Source organism: Accipiter gentilis, unplaced genomic scaffold (genome assembly GCF_929443795.1).
Source record: "Accipiter gentilis unplaced genomic scaffold, bAccGen1.1, whole genome shotgun sequence".
NCBI classification, from domain to species: Eukaryota; Metazoa; Chordata; class Aves; order Accipitriformes; family Accipitridae; genus Astur; species Astur gentilis.
In genome coordinates this window covers 578,362-584,762 of record NW_026060847.1, presented here as the reverse complement: position 1 = coordinate 584,762, position 6,401 = coordinate 578,362, and the positions used below count along the sequence as shown (strand labels likewise).

At 54.1% G+C, this 6,401-nt stretch overlaps 1 long non-coding RNA gene across 1 annotated transcript; it reads right to left on the bottom strand.

The window, feature by feature from the left end:
* Positions 1–1,059: 1,059 nt before the first annotated feature.
* LOC126036965 (uncharacterized) lies at positions 1,060–3,426 on the bottom strand. The gene is made up of 4 exons (XR_007505410.1): positions 3,330–3,426; positions 2,268–2,303; positions 1,663–1,734; positions 1,060–1,170 (listed from the first exon to the last, which is right to left on the bottom strand). It is a non-coding gene; the product is annotated as an uncharacterized LOC126036965 (long non-coding RNA).
* Positions 3,427–6,401: the final 2,975 nt, after the last annotated feature.

Genomic DNA, 6,401 nt, shown 5'->3' with positions numbered 1-6,401 from the left:
ACCGCCACCCCTCCCAGAGCAGGGCAGAGGACCCAGGGGTCCAGGCTGCCTGCTCATGATCCTCTCCTGCCCCGACACCAAACTGTGCATACATTCTGTATGGTATGTCTAAATATTTTGATGGTTTCCATATTTTGCACCAGCCGTGGAAACTGCTTTGCTGCTAGGTGACTGTAAAAGTGTGATTTGGTAAATAATTATTAGAAATCTTACACTAACACTATGATTGAAACAACAGACAAAAGTATAGCCAAGCAATTAACTAGTAGAGGTAGTTACTCTTAAGTTTTGCAGTTCTTTGCTCTTTGGACTAGATGTTCCTGGACACTAGATGAGAACAATGTTGAGACTGACCACATGTGATTGATGCTGCCTTAAGCTTCAAGATCAAAGAACAAGGACAGGAATAAAGACTTCAAGGACAGCCAGCAAGAACTTCAAATGGGTCGGTGGTCGCAAAAGCAGCCCTTTGACTCAAAGGGATCCTTCATGGCACGTGATCGGATATAGGCAGTACTAAGATAATCAGTTGCAATAATTTTTATGTAAATGCATACTAATCTGATTAATATGCAATTAGTTATTCTATATAACCTGTTAGTGCTAAAGCTGTGGGATGCACGCGAGGTGGAACTATCCCCCGTGCATCCAGCACTGCAATAAAGAATGCCTGCTTTCTAAAACTCCAAAATGAGTCTTGCACATTGTCTTCGACTGGCTTTTCGGTATCACTCACTAGAGCCCTGGTAAGAACCTCTTTCCCGCTGTTCCTCCAAAACACCGGCTGCCCCAAGGGTTGGCACCATCTGCCCCTCACCTCTCCCAGCCTCCTGGGGGGACACTCCAGGTTGCCCTAATCTGGGGGCACATGGTGGGTGGGAAGGGGACACCCCAGGTACCCGCGCTCCCTCAGGCCCTCTGCTCATCGTGGTGGTGCAGCCAGAGAGGACCCAGGAATCCGGGCGCTGGCCAAGGAGATGGGACATGGATGCAGGCACACACACACACACACACACATATGCAGCGCATAGCTTTGCTGAAGGGGTTTATTGATCATGAGAGGGAAATGGCCCGGGGCTCCCAGGGGATCAGGTGGGGTCATCCAGGGATGATCATCTCCTCATGCCGCTGGAGGGGGACAGGACAGGGCTGTCACCATCACTTGAGGACCTGCAAGAGAGAGCCCAAATTATGACGCACACACACTTCCCCCCAGTGTCCGCTGGGACATGAGAGGGGCCTTGTCCCCACCACCTCTCTCTGCAGAGACCTGGGGAAGGAGAAGGGAATTGGAGCCCTCCATCTACCCAGGACAGGACTTGGCTCACCTGAGATCCAGATGGCACCCAGAGCCCCCTATCTACCCCAGGATGCCCCTATATCTCCCAGAAGCCTGCCCAGACCTCACAGTGATCCTGGGGGGTGTGTATGGCACAACCCCCCTGCCTGGCCTGCACAGTGACCTTCTGGCTCCATAGAGCCCTACTGCATGCAAGGAAAGGCATGGGGGCAGCTCTGTGCAGCTCACCCTGGGACATGCATGAGGGACAGTCCCCTCTCTTTCCCTCTGCCATACCCAAGGTCTGCCCACCCCAGAGGGCTCAGGGATCCCCCGGGGCCCAGGATCCTTTGTGGGGCTGCAGACGCCCTGACGTTGCTCACCTGGACATCAGCAGCTACAGGCACGCTTCTCCGCTGCAGAAGAAGTCTTAATTCCTGTTCAGTCAGAAAATCCTGGGGAGAAAGGGAGGATTAGCGACATGCTTGGGTGCACTGGGTTGTGCTGGGAGGCAGGGGAAAGCAATGGGATCCTTGGGGAAGGTGCCTCTGGGACAAATGGGGTACATGAGCTCATATGGTGGTGCACAGAAAGCAGTGGTGGTCCTAGGGAGGGGGCCCACCTGGGTGTGTGGCTGGGGTGTACTGGGTTGTAATGGGATGGATGGGAATGCAATGGGGGCCCTGGGGAAGGGGCCCTCCCTGGGAAAGATCTGTGGTGCAGGGCTGTTCTCTGGGGTTGCAGTGGGCTGCACTAGGGCACACTGGGATGCCCTGGAGTGTCGTGGCTATAGAGGGAGAAGGTCTGGGGCCAGCAGAAGGCGCCTAGTGTAGTTCAGTGAACCTTGTTCCTAAATCCGACTGACTTGTCTTGTAGAGAGAGCATGAAAGCTCAATGGGATGTCCCTGGTCCCAGCAAGGGATGGGAGCACCAAAGTGCCCTCCAGTTCCCCTGACTGGAGGCCCTCCAAGTCCTCCCCACTACTTACCCTCAGGTTAACTTCTCCACTTCCTTCCGGGAGTGCCTAGGGAAGAAGAGCAAAGGAGTGGTCTGCATTGGACCTTGATGGGGCTGTAGGTGGGGCACAGGTATCCCCAGCCCCCTCCAGGACCATGGCTTCCCCCTGGTCTGAGCGGGAAAATCCCTTCTGCTCCCCCCAGCCCCATTCCTCCAAGTGTCACCTGGGATACCTGTTCAGGCAGGGACCAGGGGTGGGGATGGAGACAAGGATAGTGTGGGGAATACAGGGCCTCCAAAGAGGATGGGGGTGAGGGTGAGGGTGAGGGTGCCCCCAGACAGTGCACTGGGGTGAATCAGTGTACCCCAAGGGACTGGTCTGGGGGTGCTGAAGGGGCAGGCCTGCATGGGAAGCAAGTGACAGGTAAAGGAATTCAAGTGGAGGGGACACAGGCACTTCAAGCGGGGGGGACACAGGGACTTCAAGCGGGGTGGGTGGTGGGAGCAGAAGGAAGAGGGCTGCAGAGGATGGAAACGAGGGGATTGGAAGAGCGTTTGGCAGTGGGGGTTCAAGCAAGGGGGTCTGGGGACAATACCGAATTGGGCAGGATGAAAGGCAAAGGACTGAGGGGAAAGACTGAAAGAAAGGCATTGGGAACAATCAACGGGAGGGCTTTTGAGGACCCTAGATAGGACACAGAGGAGATCCCAGGGAGGAGATGTCTGAGGGCACCAAAGGATGGGATAGGGAGGCTCAAAAGGGAGAGATGGGGAGGGCACCAAGTCAAGACACCCGTGGGGGTCCTCATAGGAGTTTGTGGTGAACCTTCCCAAGGAACTTGGGCTCTGGGCACAAGAATATTAATTGCAGGGGAAGTGGAGGGAAGAGCTGGAATTGTGGGAGGGAGAAAGTCGCATTGCCCAGGGCTGGAGGTGAGGGGAGCCTGGGGATGCTCCTTGCTTGGGAAAGGGAGAGGCCAAGCCAAGGGATTTTATGCTCACCACGACAATTTTGTTCTGCAGGAGAGCTGATGTCCTGCAGCCAAGACCCCTCCCCAGCCTTGAGCCTCTCCCCGTGGCATTGAGGACTCACCTGAGCATCTTCTGGCATGCACAGCAGGATGGTGAAGAGCAGGGCCAGGCTGAGCACGGCGACCTTCATCTTCCTCTGCAGTGTGGCGAGTGCTGGGTGAAGCTTCAGAAGGTGAGGGCAGATTTATCCCTCCGCCTCTGGCACAGAGTTGCCCCCGCCTTTGGCACTGGACCAGCCACCTTCCATGGCATCGGTCCGGCTTCCTCCATGGGGCAGCTGCACATGGAAGGGCCCAGGCACCTGGGGGTGGTGAGGGGGGGCAGGCAGTGACCCACTGACAGCTGGACACCCTACGGTGACAACCCACTGCTCCAGCACAAAACCATCCTCCCAGCAGCCCCCAAAGCCAGATGCCCCCATCTCCCAGTGCCCCTCACCTCCCAGCACTGCCATCTCCCAGTGTCGCTCCCCTCCCAGGCCAGGCTTTCCCTCCGGGACTCCCCCAGAGATGAGGTCAGCCTCAAACCAGGGGTCTCTAAGAGTCATCTCTGACCCCTCTCCAGCCCCTTGGGTAAACAGGGTGCCTGGACTGACCCCTCTTCTGGGGGCACCAGGGACCCTGGGGTTTGGGAACACTGGGTGGCAGGAGGACAATTGGGGGCATGGGCAATGGGGACAGCCAGATGGCTGGGATCTTCAGTCGCTGGAGGCAATGGGAAGCACTGGTGAATGTTGGGCACTGGGAGATGAGGGTAGGGCTTGGGGGAAGCCCTGGGGTGGTCGCAGTGTCCAGTTCCAGCCCACCCCATTTCCCGTGCACTACAGGCCCCAAACTGGTCCAGTCCCCAGCCATGGCTGCCCCAGAGCAGAGATCAGAGGGGACTAACCCCCGCCCTGGCCCTCACCCTGCCACTGACTTGGGCTGCTGTGCCCACCCAGATGGCCTGGGTCCCACTTCTGCAGAGTTGCTCCCAGCTGGTGGGTCCCAGTAACCCTGTCCCCAACAAGGCTCTGGCTCTAGACCTGTTCCTGGCTGGCACTTGGCCACAGCTCACCAAAAGCCCTTGTCCGCAAAAAGTGTCCCTTCAATGCCCTCATCCTCGGCCCAGGCCAGTGCTGTCCCTGAGCAGGACTTGGCTCTCCAGAGGGACACGAAGAAGCGGACACTTGTCCGCAGGCAGCCACTCAGAGCTAATTGTGGGGACAGAGCTGCCCTGGCAAGAGGAGGGATGTTTGTCCCTGCAGCATCTCTGATAAACCGTGTTTGTCCAGGGCCCGTGGCACCAGGAACCCGTTCTGCAAGCTTGGTCTTCACGAGAGCACCCGATGAGGGAGGCTGTGGTGGGGGTTAAATCATCCTGGACGCCTGGGCTCCCCTCCAGCCCCAGCAGCTGGCAGAGGTGGGCAGTGCTGGGGGACCGGGCAGGAGCAAGTCCTGGGACACCCTGCACACCTGGGGCTCTCCCGCTGCCCTGGGGACAAGCTGGAGCTCAGAGGCAGGGGCATTCCCAGGGAACAGCCTGACTGTTGCTGTCCTTTGGGAAAGCCTGGTGGCACAGCAGTCCTGCTGGAGTGAGAGTCACGCGATCTGCCATCGCTGCTGTCTTCAAGGATGCAAGTGCCCCAAACAGCAGAGGGAATGGCTGGTACCTCTGTTAGCAGGGACAAACTCATAATGAAGATGGGCATATTTTGGATCAACAGGTTCTGTCACCCCTGTTTTACCTCCCTGTAGGTGCTCACAACTATGAGAAGTGATACATAACAGGACACATATTTATTTATGTCTGCATAATGAGAAGACCAGCATTTTTACTGGTCTTGTGAGCTAGGGCCGGTAAGGTCTCAACCAGGAGACGCAGCACATATTTACTTGTCTCTTTAGGTAGCTGATAGTCAGAAGTACCCACACGTAATGACCAGCAAACCCACTAGCCACACACTGAGCAACGGCAGCATTGAACACATTGGACTCATTGCCTGTCCGGAGTTCGTGGGACATCAACATTGCGATAGCAGACCCATGAATACTTCGTAAGGTTGTCACATTCCTCTGTAAACTCATCCTCTGTTTGTTATGTGCCTCAGTAATTCAAGCTACCATGCTGTGCTTCCCAATCGCCATTCTCTTCCAAAAACATCCAGAAGCCCATGTCACATGTCTCAAAGTAAAACAGTGCTCTATTTTAGTCTTCTGTCTATGCAGGTGAGAGGAAAATCTGTTTCTATGAGATGCAAGCTGGGAATCAAAGGCTGGTGGTAAAGATCTGGTTTAGGTTTTGAAGTCAGTGGGAGGTTTGACTGAGTTTCGGTGCAGCCAGGGTGTCCCGGCCTTTGTTCCCATGATGATACAGACTCCTGTCACAGCTGCAAAGAAAGCCTGTCTGATTTTATCCACATGAAAAGAGATAAATAACAATACACTGATACGTGGTGCATGAGAAGTGTACATGTCTCAGATCCTTCTTTGACAATATGTGTGTTTTTTTAAGGGTGATGGTTCTATCTTTACGGGACACTGACTATAAATAAGAGATGTGTTGTGGATCCGTTGTGAAAAGATTTAAGGCAACTGACTTGAATATTTGCTTTGGAAAGTGCCCAAAGAGCCGGCAGTCAGTCACCTGGAGGATTTTCATTTTGACTGCTTCTGCTTCCTGCGCTATTTATTAGATAGCTAAGTTACACAGTGTTGAATTGGAGAGCATATTTAAGTATGCTGTGATGTTATTCGTATTCTGAAGTGATTTTGCAAAGAATCGATGAATTGTACGCACTGTCATAACTGAGGGATATTGACTTAGGAGAGGTCAAGGCTGCCTTTGAGCTAAATGCAAAGCAGGTGGACGGCATTTGATCGCCACTTAACATGAAAGGTGCAATTCAGGAAGATCCCTGCTGCTGGTGTAATGGTCTCTAAGAAGACATGCTTGTGTTTTTGTAACACGAGTGTAATGAAAAAAGTAAAATGTCATGCGTTTGCCCATTTGACAAAGAGATGGACAAGAGACTTTACAAGGTTGGTCTAAAGCGTAGCTACTCCTACTTGTGCTGTCTCCTACCACCTTCTCCGAGCAGGGCTGAGAGCACTTCTGAATTTTCTCTGTTTTTTCTTGCAGTCTCTTCTGTGAG